We start from the raw sequence: 763 nt of genomic DNA on the forward strand, positions 1-763 counted from the left end.
CACACACACACGTGTGCGCAGACACGTGTGCACAGACGCACACACACACGTGTGCGCAGACACGTGTGCACAGATGCACACACACACGTGTGCGCAGACACGTGTGCACAGACGCACACACACACGTGTGCGCAGACACACACACACAGACGCACACACACACGTGTGCGCAGACACACACACACAGACGCACACACACACGTGTGCGCAGACACACACACAGACGCACACACACGTGTGCGCAGACACACACACAGACGCACACACACGTGTGCGCAGACACACACACAGACGCACACACACGTGTGCGCAGACACACACAGACGCACACACACACACAGACGCACACACACGTGTGCACACACAGACACACACACAGACACACGTGCGCACAGACACAGACACACGTGCGCACAGACACAGACACACGTGCGCAATGACACACGCACACACACACGTGCGCACAGGCACACGCACACACACACGTGCGCACAGGCACACGCACACAGACACGTGCGCACAAGCACACGCACACAGACACGTGCGCACAGGCACACGCACACAGACACGTGCGCACAGGCACACGCACACAGACACATGAGCACAGGCACACGCACACACACACGTGCGCACAGACACGCACACACACGTGCGCGCGCAGACACACACACACACGTACGTGCGCACAGACACACACACACGTACGTGCGCACAGACACACACAAACATGTACGTACGCACAGACACACACAAACATGTACGT

The sequence above is a fragment of the Rhincodon typus genome, chromosome 47 (genome assembly GCF_021869965.1).
Source record: "Rhincodon typus isolate 14 chromosome 47, sRhiTyp1.1, whole genome shotgun sequence".
NCBI classification, from domain to species: Eukaryota; Metazoa; Chordata; class Chondrichthyes; order Orectolobiformes; family Rhincodontidae; genus Rhincodon; species Rhincodon typus.